The sequence below is a fragment of the Leucopleurus acutus genome (assembly GCF_964270905.1).
Source record: "Leucopleurus acutus genome assembly, chromosome: 12".
Lineage (NCBI taxonomy): Eukaryota > Metazoa > Chordata > Mammalia > Artiodactyla > Delphinidae > Leucopleurus > Leucopleurus acutus.
In genome coordinates this window covers 80,579,227-80,600,223 of record NC_139154.1, presented here as the reverse complement: position 1 = coordinate 80,600,223, position 20,997 = coordinate 80,579,227, and positions in this window count along the sequence as shown.

Sequence of the window (20,997 nt, the reverse complement as noted above, 5' to 3'; positions counted from 1 at the left end):
TTTTATAGACCTCTTCAGGTACTTCATTAGAACAGTAGGTAGTAGGGACTTCCCTGGTGGAACAGTGGTTAAGACTCCGCGTTCCCAACACAGGACCTGGGGTTCAATCCCTGGTCAGGGAACTAAATCCCACATGCATGCCACAACTGAGAGTTTGCATGCCACATCTAAGGAGCCTGCCTGACACAACTAAGAAGCCTGAGAGCCACAAGTAAAGGAGCCCTTGAGCCACAACTAAGACCCAGCACAACCAAATAAATAAATAAGTTTTTAAAAAAGAACAGTAGGTAGTAGTATTCCTTTGAATTTCAAAAGTGTCTGCCAAATGGCCTTCTTCTGAGAAAAAGAAACTCATGCTAGTTACAGGAAGATGACAGTAAGTTCCTCTCTGTGGTGATCTAAAAATATCATAGGATGCTACATGTTAAAATGCATTAAAAATGCAAAATCACTTTCTTTCTACCCTATTATATCTCCATGTATAGACTGTGATCCATAAGAATGCTCTGTCACTAGAAAAGCATAAAAGTCAAATTTCAGCATGGCATTTTTATGATCACTACCAGGAAAATATGTAATGGTAAGATAATGGGTGATTCTTTATCCTTTGGTCTTTTTTTCTTTTGTGTGTGGTTACAATGTTGATTATACAAGCATTTATAGAACAAGAGTAAATAATGATAGCTAACAATGATTGAATTATTAACACGTGCCAGCAACTTGCCAAGTGTTTACATTCTCTACCTCCTCTAATCCTCACAAAGCCTCATGAGGTAGATAGTATTATTATCTATGAAACCACACACCAAAAATTAAATGTTAAGTATTCATAATTGCCTCCTTGCTCTTCGCCTTCCAAGTAGGTAGATTACTTGGAGGACTCTTTCTTTTCCTTGATGAGGTGCTGTTGGGGATAGGAAATGGAGAAGCCAAGAGAGAGGGCTAAACTGGAATAAAGTGATGGAGACTCTGAGGGACTGTAGGGAGCTGGAGATTAAGGGGGGAAGGAGAGGGGAAGGAGAAAGTAAGGACAGGGATGAGGGGCTAGGAGAAGCCTGGGAGGGGCTGGTCGGTGGGAGAGATGGCTATAGCGATAAAAGAGGAAAGTGTCAGGTCACTACAGAGGGGAGGAGAATTTGGGGGAAAGAATAGGATATTTGGAGAGGATTTTTCAAAGTTCTGGTACATGAAATACAACCTATTCCTTTTTCCATAGCTCCAGGAAAACCTCAGTACAAAATCTGCAAGGTTTCTTCTAATCTAAGATACCACTGACTATAAGATGCAATCAATGGCAAGATACATCATTTATGTGCAAGGAATGAAGGAAGGAAAGCTATCAATTACAAGTTCCCATGGGTTGAAAATATGTCCTACTTTCAAAGAAACACAGTAGATTATTCTTTAATCCCTTTGTAGTCAGATTTATGGGGTTTTTTCCCCGTCTTTTTCTAATGTGTCATTATTTGGTGAGGCCAGATCTGAGCTGCCCGGGAAGGCTTGGTTATATTTTAGTTAGACCCATTTCTCAGATGAGAAAACTGAGCCTCAGAGAAGGTAAATTACATAACCCTGGGTTCACAACTAATAAATGGACAGCCAAGATTCCAACCCAAGTCAGCTTGATTCTGAAACCTGTGCTCTCTACTTTTTAAGATACACAGTCAATAGTTGGCCAGTATTTCATTAAATGTGTAGTTGGTAACAAAAATAACTCTTGAATGAAAAAATAATGGCTCTATATAACACCTTTTATATGTTGCTGTGATTCAGAACCTCCTGCCCTATCTGGAGCAAATTGTGAGAAACCATGATTTGGGTTTTGTGGCTCAAGAATTCCTTTCTCTTCTTTTCAAATTATCTTGAAACAAATAAGAGTAGAATGGTCAAATGTCCAAACAGCCATCAGGAGGGTCTAAAATCAAAGCAGATTCTGCACCTCTACTGAGCAAGCATTTTCTTTCCAAGACAATGAAAGGAAAGCCTTTTTGTGATTCACGGAAACAGAAGAACATTAGGCTCCGGGGCTAAGATCTAAGGACAAGTTCTAAATCCAAGACCAAATATATAAAATGTAAACAGATGAGCAGACCATGAACGTGGGAAAATCTGTTCAACCACACCAATAATTACAAAAATCCTGGAATCTCCAGTTCCATAGCAGGTACCTACAACGTGGTTTTCCAACGCTAACTGTTGCTTTTAATAATCTGTGGATCAAAAAAATAATCATCTGGGCTTCCCTGGTGGCGCAGTGGTTGAGAGTCTGCCTGCCGATGCAGGGGACACGGGTTCGTGCCCGGGTCCGGGAAGATCCCACATGACGCGGAGCGGCTAGGCCCGTGAGCCATGGCTGCTGGGCCTGTGTGTCCGGAGCCTGTGCTCCGCAGCGGGAGAGGCCACAACAGTGAGAGGCCCGCGTACCGAAAAAAAAAAAAAAATCATCTGTGGATCATTGCTCCCCCTCATCCTCCATCCAAGCATGCTGTACACCTGGCTTATCAAAATCCTTCAAGGTGGGATCAAAAGCTGCCTTTTTTGTCAATCCCTCCCAAATCCTCTGACAGGACTAATGGCTCTTTTTAGAATCTGCTGTCATAATTCTGATATTCTTCCTCTTTGTTTTATAGGGAGTTGAGGAAAGACCCGTCTCTCAGGCAGATTACTGGCTCTCTCAAGGCAGGTCTGAGGCATCATTTGCTTGTTTGTTGGCTTTTTTTTTAATGAAGTCATGTTTGTAAAGCTTGAGCACAGTGACTAGTGTATAATAGGGGAACTGACTGAGGTCCAGAACAAGGGCCACTGTGAGAGAGTAGAATATGCCACCCCAAATATGCCTCTTTGGTTTAAGGATTATTTTGAGCTCATTATTTTGAGAAAAAGCAGACAGAGGAGAAGCACTGAAAACAGAGTAGAAGTTACCCGTTCATAAGGGAAATTTACGTTTACAAAGGAACTCTCCATTTGTACGGGTGTCTCCCTCTCTGTACCAGGAAAGAGGGTGGACTATAGATCACAGGAGACTTATCAGTGACAAAGGAACAGACTTAAATCTGCATAATAAATCTTACCCTTATTTACTGTACCTTTCCTGGTCACTTCCCCATAACTTGCTTCTCCCACACTTTTCTTCCTTTGTTTTAGCTGAAAATGGTCCTTAAGATCAAGTTCTAGCCACCTCTTTGAGGTACTCTTTCCTGAGTTACTCTTCCTATACATATAAGGTACATGTTAAGAAACTTCTGATATGTTCTATCTTCATGTCCTATCAATTATTGAAGGAAGAGTATTGAAACCTCCAACCATAATGGTGGATTTGTCTGTTTCTCTTTGCTGTTCTACCTGCTTTTGCTTCATGTGTTTTGAAGATCTGTTAAGTACATAAATATTTAGGATTTTTACATCTTCTTGATGAATTGACCCCTTTGTCATTATGAAGTGACTTTATTTTTATGAAACCAACTTTGTCTAACATTAATTTAGCCACCCCAGCTTTTTTTTTTTTTTTTTTTTGCAGTACGCGGGCCTCTCGCTGTTGTGGCCTCTCCCGTTGCGGAGCACAGGCTCGGGACGCTTAGGCTCAGCGGCCATGGCTCACGGGCCTAGCTGCTCCGCAGCATGTGGGATCTTCCCAGACCGGGGCACGAACCAGTGTCCCCTGCATCGGCAGGCGGACTCTCAACCACTGCGCCACCAGGGAAGCCCCCCAGCTTTCTTTTGACTAGTGCTTGCATGTACATCTTTTTCCATCCATTTTTACTTTTACCCTATTATCTTGATATTTAAGAATGTTTCATGCAGGCAGCATATAGTTCGGTCTTGTTTTGATAATCAATCTGACATCCTTTATCTTTCAATTGGGGGCGTTTAGGCCATTTTCATTTAATGTGATTACTGATGTAATGAGGCCTTGAGTCTATCATTTTGCTATTTGTTTTCTATTGGTCCTATATGTCCTTTGTTTCCTTTTTCTGCCTACCTGTAGATTAATTGAGCATATTTTGTGATTCTATTTTATCTCCTTTATTGGCTTATTAGCTATAACTCTGTTTCTTTACTTTAATGGTTGCTAACTTATGACTATCTACCTTCAAGTGATATTATACCATTTCGTGTATCATATAAGTACTTTACAGTAGTATACTTCCATTTCCCCGCCCCCAGCCTTTATGCAATTGTTTTCATGCATTTTACTTTTACATATGTTATAAACCCCACAAAACATTGTTATTGTCTTTGTTTAGTCGATTTTCTTTTGAGATGTTAAGAAATACAGTCCTGCTAAGAGAGGCTTTCTCAACCTGTGATCTGCAATCTATGTTGGGCTGAGAGTCAGGAAATGACTGAGGACCCAAGCCTTTCTCAAGAGCTTCCTTTTGATATTTCTCAGCCAGCATAAAAAGCCTGAGAGGCAGCATAGTGACAAGGATCAGATTAAGGACATTGTCTTCCTCTTAAGTCTATTGTTTCTGATGGTCTCAAGTAGCTACCTTTACGTTAAGGAAGAGAGAACTGTAGAGCAGATCAACCAGTAAATGAGATTTCAGAATTTTGAGCAATATTTAAACGACGTATTATGAGATATTTCACTGTGGTTACTCGCTCGTGCAGCTGACAGGAGGCAAAGAGCTGGAAAGACTCCTAAGTGTCAGCAGATACTCCTATTGCCAACAAGACAAGTCAGGCCTGTGAGCTGATCTCGAACCAGGGGGTTCCATCTGATTCCCCCAGAGTCTGGCGTTTGATTTTGCTTCCTTCAGTACTATCCCCTCCCCCGGGCTGGCCTTCTGATTTGCCTGGAGTCCCAGGTCTGTCATAGTGACCTGCTCAGCCCTCCCCACGTTCCCATACCAGATTCCTGTTCCAAAGCTCCAAACACCCCTCCACCACTCCTAATAAGGTCTCCTTGACACCATTCATGGGCCCAGAGGTATACCTGCTGGACTAGACTTACAACAGGGCCTGTGCTCCAGGGTGCACCCTGCCCCAAAGCCAAGTCCAGTCTCCAGATACCAGCTCCCTTCGTCAGGCCTGAACTGCCACCCTCAGCATCCAGGTATTGAATGAGGAGACTTCAGGTGTCATGGAATCCACCTGCCTGTCCAGGTAGGGCTCTCAGTACATGGTCAACTATTAGAAAGGTGTTTCTCACAATTAACTGAAGTGTCCCTGAATATAACTTCCACCTGAGATTCTGATTCTGCCATCTTCTCAGTTTATAGAGAACTTCCCTAATTCCTGTTCCACCCGAGCACCTTTCGGACAGAAGACCCATTTAATCATGTGTTCCTTTTGCCTTTTCTTCTCAAAACAAAAGCATTTTTAGCTGAATTAAATTTAGAAAAAAAATATTGCTCTTCTAAGGATATGTAAGACACAGCTGGTCTCAGAGTGGGGGAAAGTAGGAAGAAGAAATCCCAATCTTTTTTTTTTTTTGGCTGCATTGGGTCTTCAGTGCTGCGTGCAAGCTTTCTCTAGTTATGGTGAGTGGGGGCTACTCTTCATTGCAGTGTGCAGGCTTCTCATTGCGGTGGCTTCCCTTTGTTGCAGAGCACGGGCTCTAGGCACGCGGGCTTCAGTAGTTGTGGCACGTGGGCTCAGTAGTTGTGGCACGTGGGCTCAGTAGTTGTGGCTCGTGGGCTCAATAGTTGTGGCTCTCAGGCTCTAGAGCACAGGCTCAGTAGTTGTGGTGCATGGGCTTAGTTGCTCCATGGCATGTGGGATCTTCCCAGAGCAGGGCTCAAATCCATGTCCCCTGCATTGGCAGGCAGATTCTTAACCACTGCACCGCCACCGGGGAAGTCCCTCACAATCTTTGCATCAAGGAATTTTCTCTCCTACTTGATAGGAACAGGAGTAGTCCCAGGCTTTCTGGACCCTGAAGCTGGTGCAATTTTGTGACCCTCTTAAAAGAGAGAACACAAAACACCAAATACACACAAAAAAATTTGTCTTGAAATAAGGAAGAAAATTGCAACAAATTAAAAATTTGTGTATAGCTTAGAAATAAAAGAATCCTAAACCCCCCAAATTAACATATTTTTATAAACTGCCTGAGACACCTCTATTGTACTTTTTCCCTATATTTTTTGGTCTGCACACTCTGATCGTAGTTCACAGAACAATTTTGTAAAATGATTTTTTACAGAGAGAACAGAAGGATCACTCAGGTTTTCTTCTAGCATGTTTGATCAAAACCGGCTTTTCATTGATGGTTTAGAAAAGTCTTTCAGCTTCACAATTCATTATTTGTAATACCATGTATATTGTTAGGATTTTTCCCAAATTTGGGGAAAACTATCAAGTTCCCTTTATGTAGGAGCTGTATCTAATTTCAGGGACTTTCAAGTTTTCTTGTACGGTGACTCATCTTATTCTTGGAATTGACTACACTCAACACCCATTTTGCCACCAATATCCTCACAGTGGCTTAATATGAGTTTTATGTTATGTCAGTATTTCATGTCAAGACAGCAAAAACTTAGGAAGACTCTATATAGGCGTGCTTGCGAGAAGCCATTTCAGACTGAGGGAGAAGTATGAGCACAGGCAGGCCCAGCAAAAAGAGAAGTTCCATGGATCAAGCAAAGGGCACCGGGATGGTGCCAATGGGTGATAAGACTAGGGTGTTAGACCAGGTGAGAAGGTGGAAAAAGTGTCAAATGTAGCACATATCTGAAGGCAGAGTCTCATGCCTTTAAGTTAAGAAATCAAAGCCACTAATGAATCACTGAGAAGATGAAAGTCAACCTAGTCTAGTGCTAAGTCCATGAGATGAACCTTGGATTGAATCCTAACTCTGCCAAGTACCAGCATGTGAAACTTTGCTAGCAACATGACTTGACACAGAAGCGACTGCAAGCCACACACATGGACAACCTCAAGTCCCACTAAATGTATCTCAAATCAACTTCCCCTTAGTCAAATCCTCAAAATGTCCTCCCCCATTGCCACACCACCAGACTCAAGAGGAAGGCTGAAGTAGCAAGAAGCACCAACCCTAACTAATTGCAGTTAAAATATTTCCTATAAACTTTACAAAGACATATGACCATGTGAACACATTGCTAAGGGCTCTCCCAGCGCTGCACAAAGGGATGATGCAAGTGAGGGGCCCAGAAATTTAAATTTCACTAGCTTCATAGTAAATTTATTTCTTGGTGGAGAGCATAAAACAAAACAGACACAATGTATTAGTTATCTCCAACTGAGTTACAAATTATACCAAATCTTAGTGCTTTCACATACACTTATTATCTCACAGTTTCTGAGGGTGAGGAGTCCATGCTGCAACCATGCTGAGGTGTTGGCCTCAGGTCTGCAGTCTCATCTGGAGGCTCAACCGGGGAATGAGCCAGTTCTAAGCCCATTCGTGTGGTTGTTGGCAGGATTCACTTCCTTCAGGGCTGATATACTTAAGGCCTCATTTCCCAGTTGGCAGATGGCCAGAGGCCACTCTCAGTTTCTTGCCACATAGGCCTGTCCAACTTGCTCCATTAAAACTACCAAAAGAGAGAGTTTGCTAACAGGAAATCATTTATAACCTAATCATGAAAGTGACACTCAGTATCTTTGCCGTATTCTACTGATTAGAAGCAAGTCACTAAGTTTAGACACTTGGAGTCTCCTCCAAGAAGAAGCTCATCTCCAGATTAATTTTCTATCTTCCTCCACTGGCAGGAACACTGGACAGGATACAACCTGGCTGGTTGGCCTACAGCGTAGGGCAGAAATTAGGAGTGTCTCATCCACTGTGACCATAGGCAGGGCTGGAGATTAAATGCCAGACTCCAGTCAGATGTCTCAGGCTGAGATTCAGGTCTCAAAATGAGTCATTAAATGCAGGACTGGGACAGATATCAAAGCTAAGAGCAGAGGCAAATGGGAGTTGGAGGACTGGACAAGAAGTGATCCAGGTAGTCCTTGAGGTAAGTGACTGCCACCTGTGGCCAGGTATTTACTATCTTCAGGTTATCCTTGTGTAGGCAGTCTGAGTCCACGTAAGGGGCCAGGATAGGACAGAGAGAAAGGACATAATAAAGAGTTAGCCAGAGGGGAGAGGAGTGAAATAGGTGAGGGAGATCAAGAAGTACAAATTTCCAATTACAAAAAAAATGAGTCATGGGGATGAAATGTATGGTGAGGGGAATACAGTCAATAATAATATAATAACTTTATATGGTGAAAGATGGTAACTAGACTTATGTAATGTATAGAAATAGTGAATCACTATGTTGTGCACCAGGAACAAATATAGTGCTGTACGTCAATTACACTTCAAAAAACAAACACACAAATAAACGCATAGAAAAAGAGATCAGATTTGTAGTTACCAGAGGCAGAGGATGGGGGAAGACAGAATTGGATAAAGATGTCAAAAGACATAAACTTCCAGGTATAAGATAAATAAGTACTAGGGATGTCATGTACAACATGATTTTTATAATTAACATTGCTGTATGTTACATATGAAAATTGTTAAGAGAGTAAATCCTAAGAGTTTTCATCACAAGGAACAAATATGTTTTTTCTTTTTTTTTTATTTTGTATACATATGAGGTGATGGATGTTCACTAAACTTATTGTGGTAGTCATTTCATGATGTATGTAAATCAAATCATTATGCTGTACACCTTAAACTTATACAGTGCTGTACATCAATTATATTTCAACAAAACTGGGGAAAAAAATCAGGTGACACCCCCCATCAAAATAAAATAAAATAAAAAATAGACTTAGCAACTGTGTGGAAAGAGAACAACAAATACCACCTGATATCACTTATAATGTGGAAGCTAAAATATGATACAAATGAACTTATTTACAAAACAGAAACAGACTCACAGACATAGAAAACAAATTTATGGTTACCAAAGGGGAAAGAGGGTGAGGGAGGGATAAATTAGGAGTTTGGGATTAGCAGATACAAACTACTATATATAAAACAGAGAAACAAAAGGTTTCTTACAGCACAGGGAACTATATTCAGTATCGTGTAATGAAACTAATGGAAAAGAATATGAAAAAGAATATATATATATATATATATATATATATATATAAAACTGAATCATTTTGCTGTACACCAGAAACTAACACAACATTGTAAATCAATTACGCTTCAATTAAAAAAATAAAAAAAAGAGTCAGCAACTGTGTGGAACAAACACTCTCCTGCTCTTTCTCCCTTTCCTCTCTGGGGACATTTTGCTTGTTATACTACCTTTTCTTCCTTCAACAAATATTACCTTGTTCATCTATTCATTCATTCAACAACTGTCTATTAAGCTCCTATTATGGACAAGATACAGAGGTAAACACAACAGATACCTGCCCTCAGAGGACTTTTCACCTACTTTCATGTGAAAACTGAGTGGAAGAGAACAAAGATTAAACTCAAATTAAATCAGTCAATCTGGTTAGTAAAAAAATCTTAGGAAAAACACTTGGGAAACTTATCTATTCACTCACATACATCTTCTATGGACAAATATTACTATGTTTCGCATATTCATTCATTCAACACCCACCCCTTGAGCTCCTGTCATGGGCAGGTACAGAGGTGAACAGGACAGACACACCTCTGCCCTGTGGGTGTGGATGGCAGACTACGTGCAAAGAAACCAGTGCTCTGGGCTTCCCTGGTGGTGCAGTGGTTAGGAATCCACCTGCCAGTGCAGGGGACACGGGTTCGAGCTCCTGGTCTGGGAAGATCCCATATGCCGTGGAGCAACTAGGCCCGTGAGCCACAACTACTGAGCCTGCGCGTCTGGAGCTTGTGCTCTCCAACAGGAGAGGCCGCAACAGCGAGAGGCCCGCGCACCGCGATGAAGAGTGGCCCCCGCTCGCCACAACTGGAGAAAGCCCTCGCACAGAAATGAAGAACCAACACAGCCAAAAATAATTAATTAATTAATTAATTAATTAAAAAATAAAAAGAAACCAGTGCTCTGAAGCCAATAAAGTGGAGGAACAGGACAGCAGGCACCAGGGACTCAGGGACGGACAAGACAGAACCAGCCTCATCCTGGGTGCACACCTTGTCTAACAGGGTGACTGATGGGAAAGCAGCAAAGTGACTGAGCCCAGAGACCGCCAGCCCTTTGCCCTGACTGCACCCCTGATTCCAAGCAACCAGCTCACGGCCAGGCAGGGGTCTCACAGCATCATGGAATCACAATTACAGAATTTCAACATTGGAAGAGGCCTTAGGCCTCTGTCTCCAGAACTGGGAAGGAGTGTATGGACAACTGGGGGGAAACATTAAAAGGACACGTCTAGTGGGCAGTAACCGTCGTAGAGCCCAATGTGTCTGTTACTGGTATTAGGGGAACAATGTGAGTCAACTGATTTGGTCTGTTTTGTGCAAGACTTGGAATTGAGGCCCTGCCTTACCCTTTTTCCCCCTTAAAATTTGGTGAAATTTATTTTTTTTAGTAGCAACTTTATTGAGATATAACTCACATACCACACAATTCACCTTTTTGAAGTGTACAATTCAATGGTTTTCATTATATTCGCAGAGTTGTACAACCATCACCACAATGAATTTTAGACCATTTTCATCTAAAGAAACCACATACTCCTTAATAGTCACTCCCCATTTCCCTCCTCCATCACCTCCAAGCCCTAGGCAATCACTAACCTGCCTTACCTTCTACTGCCTATTTGAAATGAAAAGGTCACATGCTCTGTGAGCCTCAGTTTTTTTCACCGACTAACACATCTTCTCGGTGGCCACACACATTCATCAACAAACACTGTGGGTCTGTGAGTAGAGCCCCAGGCTCTGCACAGTGGGGCACCAGGGTGGGGCTGGGGTCAGACTCTCGGAAGACAAACCCTGAGTTAGGTGGCCCATGGAGGGAAAAATATCTCTGGACAGTGGAGTCAGAGGCCAAAGGGCAAATACAAGCTCAGGGCCGGGGACCTGGGCAGAGATGCCACAGCGCTAGTGGCATTTCCTGGGACAGTGATGGCCTTGCACGTCCTCCTCTGGCAGGCCCAGGGAGACAGTCCCACAGCGAGGTAAAGCCCTTACACTTTCGAGTCAGACGCCCCAAGTATAAGTTCTGGGTCCTGACTTGCTGGTTGTGTGAACTTGAGTTGACATAACTTCTTAAGCCTCGCCTGCCTCATCTGTGAACTGAAGGAGGAAACCGGGACTGGGCTCAATGGATCACATCTCACAGACGCACTGAACTCCCCTCCCAGCAGCCAGAGCACTTTGCACCCAGCAGCAACGCAGTCACACCCTCCAACAGGCCCAGAGGTCTCGCCTCCCCACGCCTGCCAACACCAAGCACACTTTCAGGAATGGTCACATCGATTATGAAAGCAGGGGATGGTTCCAACCTCCGCAGCTGTATGCTGCCCAGCCTCAGCTCGCTCAGGCCCCGGAGAGCCCTGTGCAGCTTGGAGCACAGAACCTTCTAATGAGCACCCACCCACCTTCCCCTCACAGCTGGTACCAGCTGCTCGTTACCCCACTGCAGCTGCCAGCGTCTCCCTCACCTGACTGTGAGGCCCCTTGGGGGTACCCTCACCCCACACACTGGCTGTAGACGCAGCTAAGCACCTCCCCCTCCCCAATCTTCTCCCAGCCCACCAGCATCTTCTTCTCCCAAGGAACTGGATTTTACACACGCACACACTCACGTGAGCGTACACACGCCTCTTCCTTTTCTTTTTTTGGCTCTTCACAGGTCAACCAGAGCTAACACTTATAAACTGAGCCTATAAACTTGACCCTGAAAGAGAAGCTGTAAACTCTCTCATCCGGGGATCTCCAGACCGGCGCTGAACACACGCTGGGAGAAAGGAGATTACTTCCTACTCCCTGCTGCCTGCTTCCTAGATCTTTCCACCCAGATTCTTTGGCCTAAGACAAGTACATCAACTCCCATCCCCAGCTGCCTCCTGGGAGAAATCAACCTGAAATTGGGTGCCTTGGTGTAGGAATCTGGAGGCATCCACAGATGGGCTCAACCTAGAACTCAGGGAAGGAACTAGGCTTCTTGGCATCAGCCAGGACCAAGAAACCCAACCCTGGCGAGCTTGAGAGGAAAGGAACGCATTGACTCACATAGCTGGGAAGGGCAGACGGGGGACGTGGACCCAGGGCTCAAACGCTACCATGTGTCACCATCGCCCTCTCCACCCCCCGCTTCCTGCTTCCACACGAGTCGGCCTTGTTTGTTTCCTCTGCCGATGGGAAGCTTCATGAAGAGAGTCAGGGAGCTGGCCGGGCAATTCCATCAGCCCCGAAGAAGAGCACCCCTCTCCCAGCGCTGGGAGGACTCCTGCGGGTCCTGATTGGTCACATGCCCAACCCTCCAGTCCCGGGGCTCAGTCTGCTTCCAGAAGGAGGATGGAGAAAAGTGTGCTGCAGGCAAAAACAGTAGCTACAACAGTCCTCTGCATGGCAGCTATTTTCAAACATGCAAAACTTCATCTCTGTGTCAAAATAGAGCCCGAGTGCTCTGAAGTACAGGAAGAGTCTGGGAGGCTGAGAAGGCTGCCAAGAAAAGCCATTCTGCAAACAAAACTGTGTGTGCTAGAAGGACAAGGAACCTCCTGGAAAGCAGTTTGTAGCAGGCTTCCTTGAGAGCACTGGCATCTCCTGACCTTGGCTGAGGAGCCCCTGCTCTCATCTAGCTGGAGCCAGGGTTGCTTTACTTGGGCATTGTGCAGGAAGGGAGGGCTCAAGGCTCCCTCCACCCCGACCCTCCCCCTTAGAATGACCCCTGAAGGTGGCTCAGAGCAGCAACCCACCGCCTCGCTGGAGAAAACTCCACCACCTTCTATAGAAGGAGGTCTGCCTCTGGCTCATTCCTGCTTCAAGGTCTCAGCCAGGTGGGCTCTCCTTCATCCTGTCCCTGCAGGTCCACCAGGAGTGTGACCATGGGTCCTTAGGTTCTGGTCCAGACTTCCACCGTGAATGATATGGGCCAGCCGGCCTCCCCAGCCAAGGCCCCCTCTAAAGTAAGCACATCCCACAGAGACATGAGCACTCCTCCTGTTAGCAGGCTTCCCCCTCACCCTGGAGTAACAATAGGCTCCTGCCCCGCCCCGACCCCCATGTGCCGAGACGCCTCCAGCTCTTCTGTGCCTTTCCTGAGGCCACAGACAGGAATGAATGTCTTTTGAATGAGAAAGCCAACCCCAATGTGAGGAAGTGACCAGTGCAGGTTGGATCAGCAGGGTATGCAGAGGATAATGAAGGGAACAGTAAAGGTAGCCAACACCAGAGGAAAACCAGGGACAGAACTGGGATGGAGGCAGCAATAAAAGTGATGACGAGAAAAACAACAGCTATATTCCTTGAGCACTTACTACACGCCAGGCCTTAAGTGCTTTAGATGCATTAACTCAGTCATTTGTTAGTTTTAAATGTACAAATGCCCTCCAAGATATTTCTTAACTACAAAGAGAAAGTACCTTACAGAGGAGAAACCAGGTTAAACAAAGGTTAAAATTGCCAGGAATGGGACATATTGACACCAGGAGCCCCCAAGAGGATGCACTGAGGACAAAACACCACCTCTGTGGTATTCTTGCCAAAAATACAAAACCTCCAACAGGCCCAGAGGTCTGCAAATCGTGAGAAAACATCAGACAAGCCCAAGTTGAAGGACATTGTACAAATAACGAGTACACTTCAAAAAGATTAAAGTCAGGAAAGGCAAGGAAAGGTTTAGAAACTAATAGATTGCAGAAGGCCAAGGAAAAATAACTACATGTAATGTGGGACCTTGAACAGGAGCCTAATGGACATTAGTGGAAAAAACTAGTAAAATCCCCATAAGGTCTGTAGTGTAGGTAATAGAATTAGAGCAGTACTGATTTCCTGTTGTTGGTTGGTTGATATTCATTTTGATCGTGATGTGGTTATGTAAGACGTTAACGTTAGGGAAAGTTGGGTGGCATATATGGGTACTCTCTGCTCTACAACTTTTCTGGAAACAAAAAATTAATTCAAAATTAAAATTTTAAAATTATTTTTGAATTTCAAATTTTCTAAGTGCAAGATTCCCCAAACAAATCAATCCCATCTCAGAAGAATAACTTACAGGGTTGGTCTACCAGCAACGAAAAGTGCCCAGACTTTGAGTAAAGCAGAAAATATTTTGTTTGCCATATTATTAAAACTCTGCCACAGCCGAGTTTTTTAAATTGTTATAATACCTCCTATTTGTTGAGCAGGTACTCAGTTGCAGGGACCGTGCCAGCTCATTCCAATAAGCACCTCTGCGATTTCTGGAAGTGTGACTAGCAAGACAGGCCATGAAACGCCTCTCCCCCGCCTCATGGGCCAGCGGGCTCTCCATGGGGTTGTGCTGCATCTTCTGTTCATCTTGTTCTCCAATCCAGCAGGACGCCATGAGTGAGAAGTTTCTCTAGCTTTTCTGACCATGCATCACAGCCCCTCCCCTCTTCTTCATTCCTTCCACAGTGACTCACTCTGGGAGGCTTTCTGAAATCAAATAAATAAAGGCATTTCCCACCAACTCTAAGCCCGACAACTTTAGCCCTCAATACTCATTTCTTACATCCCACAAGAGGAAAAATACATGTGAGATTATTGCTATTTAAGAGGTTTGGGATTGCCCAGGTCTGATCATTTTCTTGGTTCTTTTCTCCTTGTGCCTCTCTGGGGTTCTCCCATCTCACCAGCCAGGAGGATAAGAGCAGACCAGAGGCCACACAATTTGCAATTCTGGCTCCTGACTGACTGTCGCTCCGGTGTGCTGGGCCTCAGGGTTCTGACGGGCAGAACAGACAGGACTTGAGCCTTGTTGCCATTCTGGACCGTGGCACCTGTTGTCTGACCCTGGGTCTCTGCACAGTGAGGTTTCCTGCTAGGCCCCTCCAAGCCTGCCCCTTGGCTAACTTTGCGATGTGCCAACAAAATTCTGTTTCCATCCTCTTCTCTACCCACAGACTGGAAATAAATCATCCAATGACTGGTTAACGTGTCATGACCGTATCCCATTTTGCAATGAGGTGGGGCAAGTGGGAAAAGGCATTCTGAGCCCAGAGCCTTGAACCCTTGAAAGAGAGGAGAAGAGTCCGGAGGGCCACTGATTCAAAGGAGGCGGGCGCCGGGCCTTTGTCCAGGGAGAGCTTGGGTAGGACCGGACCGAGGCGAGGAAGGCCTGGCCACCTCCCTCCCTCCCACTCAGGAATTTTGGGCAGCTGAAGGGGTGCTGCCTGGGCAGGGCTGGGTGTCTGTGAACAAGCCCCAGAGCCCCCTTCCCTGGGCCAGCCCTCACTCCCACCCCACCCGTCAGTAGCTGCTGCACAGGGGACAGCGTGGAGGACAGGGCAGGGAGAGACAGCTCTGGCCCAGGCCCTTTCAGGCCAGTTCCCATTGTCACCACCAGGATAATAAAGACAAACAACGGAGGGAAGGAGAGGCCTCGTGCCAAGGCAGTCAGAGGAGGGTTGAGGGTGCTTTGAGGGGGAGCACAGGGCAGATATCGACAAGGACAAGGCAAGGTAGCAAGTGCTCTGCCCCGACAGCAAAGGAACTGACCTTGAATACTAATCTTCTTCCTTGATCAGAGGGGCATTCACACATCCACCACGCTCCTGGGCAACCCAGAGCCACTTGGAGGGGAACTGAAGGTCTGCACCCGACCCCTACCTGCCCCAGAGGTAAAAGCATTCAAAGAGACCAGGAGCCAAGGGACAGTCCTTTTAAGTCAGGGGAAAATTTACCGTAGAAACCATAAAATGGAACCCCTCCCCCAGACCTGGGGCCTCAGAGACCCATTTCACCAGGATGGGGGGTGGGGGCAGGGGGGACATCTGGGAGGTCTGACTGTGACCCTAAGTCTATAAAGTGGACAAGTGTGACCCCGAGAGTGTGCTCGGCTTCAAGGCAGATCTGTCCCTACAGGGAGAAGCCAGGTAGGCAGGTCCTGCAGAGGAGGAACTGAGTGAAGGGCAGGAGGGTGGCAGAGGAGGAGAGGTGGGCAAGAAATGAACTTGGAAGGTTTCCCACTGGTTTCTTCACTGGAGGTAGACTGAAGAGTGGGGTTCAGTGGTGGGAATACTGGGGAGCGGTGCAGCAGGAGGACCCTAAGGGAGAGGCCCAGCAGGAGGCTGTGGGAGCAGCGTGGGCAGCTCAGAACCAGGGAGCTGACAGGATGAAGGAGCAGAGGATTTTGCGGTGGCGCATATGGGTGAGGAGTGCCTGTCGCACAGGGTGGGCAGGAGAGCGTGGGGTGAAACGCCGCAGAGGTCAGGGGCTAGGAGGAACAGCCTGGGGACCCCAGTTCAGAATAGAGCGCGGTCAGAAGTGCTGGCCTCCTCCCACTACTAAAATCACCTTGAAATGACAATAAGGGAGACAAAAATGAAGAAACCCAAGGCAGCGCTGGCAACGAACATGGTACCAGCAACAGAAAGATTTCCTCTCGGAAAGATGGAAAACACACGGAATTGTATTAACGGACAAACAAGAAGGAAAGCACAGTCCAGAACATGAATGAGAAAACGCTGCAGGGGATACGTGGCCGGCCTTCCCATGGGAGCCCCACAGAAGCTCCCAGGTTCGAGGAAGCAATGGGGGTGATTTGACTGAGGGCCTGGCTGCACACCATCTGGACCAGTACTGCCCCCCACCAAACACACACACACGCACACACGCACGCACGTGCACACACATATATACACAAGTTGGGTGAGCATGAGCTCAGATGCTTACATGCTAGGAAATGTTCCCTAAACTGAGCAGAGAGATGCAGTATGCGGGTTGGGAGAAGCTAAGCAGAACACCCCAAACAAGCCCAGAGCAAAAAACGGAAAGGCAGCTCCAGCTTCTGGGGTCAAATCTACCTGTTCCCCACCTGCTCAGCCCCTGAAAGGACATCGGCCTAAACCAAGACACACACGCATACAAACCCTCACTCCAAATGCAGGGAAGTGGCCTTTTGGGTGAATAGCCTTGAAAAAGAAATCTTTCTCAGGAACTTATAAAGTCAGTTCAATCCTTCGTTCACAAAAATGGCAAATAATCACTTAATATTCTCTTCATAACCAAGCCCTTAGAAAATCTGTGGATTATCAAAATAAAAGTCTAATTTATTTTCTTATAGGAAGTCATTGCATCCATAAAGAACAGGTGGCTATGGAAAGAGGAGCATTCAGAGAACAAGATATTGCTTTGGAAATTTTTTTAAAAAGTAAAAGACATAGCCAAAAATAAATAATTTCTGTAAAGGGCTAAGTAATAGAACAGTTATGACTGAAAACTAAATTGTTTCTGTCATGGACTGTAATGATAGTTACAGCACAACCCTAATCTACTCAAAATCGTAGCACACTTGAATGTCTCAATAGAACTGTTACAAAAAATAGCCCAGCCCCTCTACCCCCCGCCAGGGATGGAGGAGGGGTCCTTCTGACGCAAGTTTTCTGGACTGTTCTTCAGAGATGCCCCAGGGGCTGAGCTCCAGTTCCATGGTGCCTGTTGGCTTAACACACACTCCTATTGGCTGTCTGCCTTCCCAACACCACTTCACCATGGACCATGCACCTGCATTTCCCAAAACACTAACTTGACCTAGAATCCTCCTCTTTAAGATCTGTTTCTGGAAGAACCCCAACCAAGGGTAGGATAATATCTTTTTATTTTGATATAATTATTTTAAAAGAAGAGGTGGTTGAAGTTGGTACCAAGATCAGAGTTACTGATGGCCTTTCAATAGAATGGTTAGGAAAGCCAATTTGGGGAAGGGCTTGGATGATGAGGTAGAAGAGAGTGTTAGTTGAAGACAGGCTAGCGATGGGCTGTATACAGGATGGTAGGATTCCAGAGCAATGAGTGAGCCCATGCTGACACTGAGGATGCAAGTTCTTCATGTGGCCGGCTTACTGCTTGCGTAGGATGAAAGAGCATTTCCCTGATACAGGGCAGCTGTCGGGAAGCTGCAAGCACCATTGTTCAACCGCCTGGCCCCTGACTTCGAAATAAGCCCTTGGATTACAATCAAATTAAAAACTCTACTTCTGCTGCTTCAGCGCAATCAATACATTCCCTTTCACAATGCACAACAGACAGGAAGAAAACAACTGCCAAAGCTCAGAAGCCACTACTATGGTTGCTTGGGTGAAAATTCCTAAACACAGATTAAAGTGAGAGAAGCAGGAAATAAACCCAAACAGGGCTCCATCTTTCAAATAAACCTAAATGAGGCTTCATCTTTCAATTTAAGGGCATACACACACACACACACACACACACACACTAATGCAGTACTTCAATTATTCTAAGATGTAATATTTCATTTTTTAACACCCCCGCAATTGAGGCATATTGTACAATTGATACAAATCATATTGGGCTTTTTAGTGGTATATAAAAAGTACTGAATCTTACAATTAATAAATATGGAATTTCATATGTGATGTGAACAAACAAGATTTTAGGGCCTCCTTAAAGACAAAAATGCCTCATTCTTGGCCTCCACCTTTCAAGATATTAAGGGCGGGCTTCCCTGGTGGCACAGTGGTTAAGAATCCACCTGCCAATGCAGTGGACACGGGTTCGAGCCCTGGTCCGGGAAGATCCCACATGCCATGGAGCAACTAAGCCTGTGCACCACAACTACTGAGCCTGCGCTCTAGATCCTGCGAGCCACAACGACAGAGCCTGCGAGCTACAACTACTGAAGCCCGCGCGCCTAGAGCTTGTGCTCCACAACAAGAGAAGCCACCGCAATGAGAAGCCCGTGCACCGCAGTGAAGAGTAGCCCCCACTCGCCGCAACCAGAGAAAGCCCGCGCACAGCAATGAAGACCCAACGCAGCCAAAAATAAATAAATAAATACATTTATAAAAAAAAAAGAAGATACTAAGGGCAAAAAAACTTTCAAGTGTATTGAAACCTAAATAAATCATGATAAATATTTTAATTTTTCAGATTGTTAACCCTAATTAGGTAAAGCTCAGTTTCAAAATTACTTGGCAGATGACCCTAGCATGTAAAAAATAAAACTAATATAGAATTAACATAAAGGAAAAATGAATTTGTCCTATAATCTAGACAGCCCAGCACATGAAGTATTTACTTTCCTGTTCTAAACAAGAATTTTTACTTCATCTGACATTTTTCTTAAGGCAAATCACAGAAAAGTTAACTTTTGGCCCAAGTAAAGGCTTCTTTCATTTCAGCTTTCCTGGAAGTGAAAATAAGCCATGCTTTACCTTCATAAATGCTTTCTCCCTTCCTGCATCTAAGGGAAACAAGATAACTCAGAACATCAGACTTCCAGACCATACCAATCAGGAGTAGAAAAGTAGGAGGTGGTCACCCTTTGGGTGCCTTTAATTCTGGATTCAACTTCAAGTGAGACTCAAACTTCCTGCCCTTCTTTTCCATTCTCTCTCAACTAACTCAAGAAAGGAAAGCAGGGTCAGGGATGGAAATGAGCCATTCTGGTCTCTCTCATCCTTTTCCTCTTAAGGTGTGGTTGGGTTTATGAAAAGTCCAAACTCTGGCAATGCTCATTTAGCCTTTTTGACCCTCAAACTCAAAAACCCTCAAACTCAAAAACAACATGACTTGGGACTAACCATGAAAAAAGGTCCAAAAAGCAGTTTCCACTGCGGCCTCAGTTATTGAACAGTTCTCCAAGAATGAATTAGGCTGTGATGCTTATATCCAAGAGATGGAAGCTCAGGTGAGAATCCAGCTCATGGGCACCAAAAGCCCTTGCACGGGATCAGTCAGTACCAACACTGAGCCCAAGCATGTGGAAAGCTGTAACATCTAGTATCCCTTTGCTGAAAAGGGTCATCCCATGAGGTCGATGACCAGTGTTGTGGGCTCAGGTGACAACTGCATGAGAGCTTCTGTCAAATAAAGAAGAGCCAGAGAGCATCTCACCCACCAGACATTGTCAGCACCAAGGACTGATGTTCGAATAATGGCACATGTCAAGAAGAGGCTCACCAAAGGCCCTCAGTGGTCCTCCAAACATGTTTCAAAACCTGCTACATCTCTTCTTTCTCTGTAGACTTGAAATCTCAGTGAAGGAGACTCCCTAAAAGAAAAAAATTAAATCTTCCTCAGAGGAGAAATCTATTACTTAAGAACACATGGTCAAGTTACATGGACACAAGCAATTTGTGAACCAAATGCCTATGAATGCTCTGAGAGCTTCATTACTCGTCTCTAAACCTGATGTGGTGATGTGGCCACCACCCTCTACTCACAACCACTGGAGCAGAGAGATCAGATGCAGGCACATGAACCCTTTAGAAGGACCAAGCTTACAAATCTTCAAACCCATATCAAGTATCTGTGCCCTCATACTCGCTCACATGTATGGCCTCAACATTCCCACTAGGAGAGGACAGTGTGCTACATACATGTTCTCACAACACTAATCCTTCTGTTTTTGGAGTTTCATCCAATGCCTACTTGTTTTTAATTGAGCTTTAGCAGTTTCTTCTCAACAAAAGTCTAGGAAAGAAACTTGAGTGGTCAAAGCTGCTCCATGTTTCATCACCGTGGATACAAACCCCAAAATGGACATGGTTTAGGATGATAGAATCTTTAAGACGCTGCTCCATTCCACTCACTCCATTTTCAGTGAGTATAAAGAGTTAAATCCTTTATACTCACTGAAAGTGGAAGCATAAATAAGTATTCATACTCCTCCCTAAAGATTCTACATGGGAAAGCACTTTTAAGAATTTTAAATACAAAGACAGATGAAAAGGTATAGTTCAATATTACTGTAATAGTTTCTGGGGGAAAAAAATGGCCTCTTTGGGGAAATTGTAATTAAATGCTGGAAACAGAGATTATAGGTTACACATTACACGTGACAATTAAAAATATGGTGACTTTATTTCCATCTTCTTACAGTCCCCAGTATCACATCTGGTAAGAATCTTCATATCTATAACACAAAAATGTCTCAAGAAAGCATGTTACAAGACAGTATATATAAGCAACAGTTTGGCAGAATTCTAGTTCAT